At 40.1% G+C, this 2,517-nt stretch overlaps 1 pseudogene; it reads left to right on the forward strand.

Annotated features, from left to right (window-relative positions):
- Positions 1 to 251: 251 nt before the first annotated feature.
- Positions 252 to 1,995, forward strand: LOC137383617 (testis-expressed protein 2 pseudogene; annotated as a pseudogene).
- Positions 1,996 to 2,517: the final 522 nt, after the last annotated feature.

Below are 2,517 nucleotides of genomic sequence, written 5' to 3' on the forward strand. Positions count from 1 at the left end.
CTGAAGTGCAGCCAACTGATGTTCCATTTAAGACTTTATTATTCTTTACCATGCTTGTATATTCCTATTTAGTGCTGCCTCTGCCAAGTTATTTAAGTGGGCTATTTCTAGGCATTGGCTATGGATTTATGATGGCAATTGGTATTGTTTGTGTGTTAGTCCCAAGAAAGTCAAAGGGTTAACAACAGTCACAGAGAAGAATTCATTTTGAACATATAACTACAGAACCTCTGGATATAAAGGAACCAGAAATATTTAAGGACTGGATGAATGAAACTTATAGTTATGATCCTGAAGCCTACCACGCTACACTGACCTATTCTGTCTTTATTCACCTTGAAGGGACTGTACTAAAGTTTTCGGAACCGAATAAAAATATTTCCCTAAGGGCTTCTTTCAATGAGGCCAAGATGCCGGTCACGTACATCAACCAGACGATTTATGACCTATTGGACAGTAGGGTGCATTTAGTTTCAAAGGGTCTGACTAGGAAAAAAGTATGGAATAAAAAGTACCTAATTTGCATTGAACTTGCCAGACAAGATGACGTTATGTCAAGAACCTCGACAGAGAAGGAAAATGTGGAGGAAAAGCTCCCTGCTGATAAAGTTGAAACTGATGACGAGGAACCAAGGAAATCCTCTGTGTCACAAGATTCTGCAAAGCCAATTTTCCAGAAGGATCAAGTTTTATATCTTTTTGGAAGGACCAGTTGAAAAGGAAGAATGGTTCAGGAGGTTCATTTCAGCCTCAAAATCGCAAGTTGATGCTAAATGACCAGCCAGTCTAGGAGCAGGTGGCATACCAGGTTTTATGCCAACACACAGTAGGAACAGTAGCCAGTTGGGAATGCTGACACATTGTCGCAACAGCAGTGAGGGAAGTGTTGAAGAAATCATGTTCCAGTCCAAACAGAAAGATCTTATATCTGGTGTTCGCCAGAAAATACTTCTGGACTATACTTTGTACATGGCAAAGTACATTCCTGAAGAGATCTCCAGTCCTAACTTAAGTCCTATTCACAGTGCAGAAAGTTGTTGCACTGTTAACAATAAGTTGCCAAAGAGTCCAGTTGAGGACACAGAACAACAATTGGCTTGGGTCAATGCATTGCTTGGGAGAGTCTTCTGGAACTTCTTGGGTGAAAAATACTGGTCCATCTTGGTGTCTCGAAAGATCAGATGAAACTCAGCAAGATTAGCCTGCATTATTTTATGAATGAGCTGACCTTGACAGAACTCGATATGGGAGTTGCAATGCCAAGAATATGTCAAGCTTCAAAACCTTCAGTTAATCACCGAGGACTGTGGATTGATCTGCAGATTTCTTACAATGGATCATTTCTAATGACCTTGGAAACTAAAACAAATCTGACTAAACTGGGAAAGGAACCTTTGGGAGAAGGATATAAAGTAGGCGATGTTGGCAAAGAAGGGAGTAGACCAAAAGCCTATTGTCTTGCTGATAGTGACGAGGAGTCCTTGAGCACTGGGTCATCAGAAGGAGAAGATGCGCAAGATGTGCTGGGAGGAGACAAGGTACTAGCAGCAGCAACAGAAGGACAAGTGGGAGGACATCGACCGAGCAAGATAATGAGACGTGTGGACAAAATTACAATGTCAAAGTATTATCAAAAGGCCACAGAAACTGAGTTTATTAAGAAGAAAACAGTAGTTAACAGTAGAGGTGCAGAAGTGCAAAGGAACACGAGCTGTGAATATTCCACCACCACCTACTGACAAAATATGGTATGGTTTCCTAACGCCACCATGCCTAGAGTTAAAAGCTTGTCCCAAATTGGGTGACTGCGAAGTCACTATTGCACATGCAACTGACTGGATTGAAAAGAAACTCGTAAAAGAATTCTAGAAAATTTTTGTTATGCCAAATATGGATGATGTGTATTTTCCAATAATGCATTCAGCCATAGACCCATGTTCATCCACAGTGTGGCCTTCAGGGGAGACACCAACAGAAGTTTCTGAACAACAGTGATGTACAAAAGTTTTATGTTAACAGTATTAGGAAGTTGTTATTCATGTGCTTTCAGCTGTGCTGTCTGTCATTTTTTTTGGAACCATCTGCCATCGCAGCAGCTTCTCTCATCCTTGTAATTCTTTTCTCCTCAATATGGGTTCTTATATTAATGGGAATGCTGTTTTTGAATTCTTAGAATTATCTCTCTCAAACTTTCATTGGAGAATTCTAATTTTAGAGATCGTATCCAGTGATCGAAAGCCATATGTTTAATTCTTCCAAATTCGATAAAGGTTCGGGCCGGTCGTTTCCTGGTATTCCTAAATTGTTGCTGGTAGACTTCAGGGATCAACTCATATCCATTTAATATAGCAGTTTTAGTCTGGTCGTAATCAAAAGAACTCTCTTCCAACAACAGAGAAAAAACTTGTGAGCCCTACCCACTAACTCGCCTTGTAAGAGGAGAGTCCAACATTCTTATAGCCATTTTAACCTCATAGCTATTTTCTCAATGGAAATAAAATAAAACTCAACCTCCTC

This window comes from Heterodontus francisci, chromosome 24 (assembly GCF_036365525.1).
Source record: "Heterodontus francisci isolate sHetFra1 chromosome 24, sHetFra1.hap1, whole genome shotgun sequence".
In the NCBI taxonomy this organism is placed as follows: Eukaryota; Metazoa; Chordata; class Chondrichthyes; order Heterodontiformes; family Heterodontidae; genus Heterodontus; species Heterodontus francisci.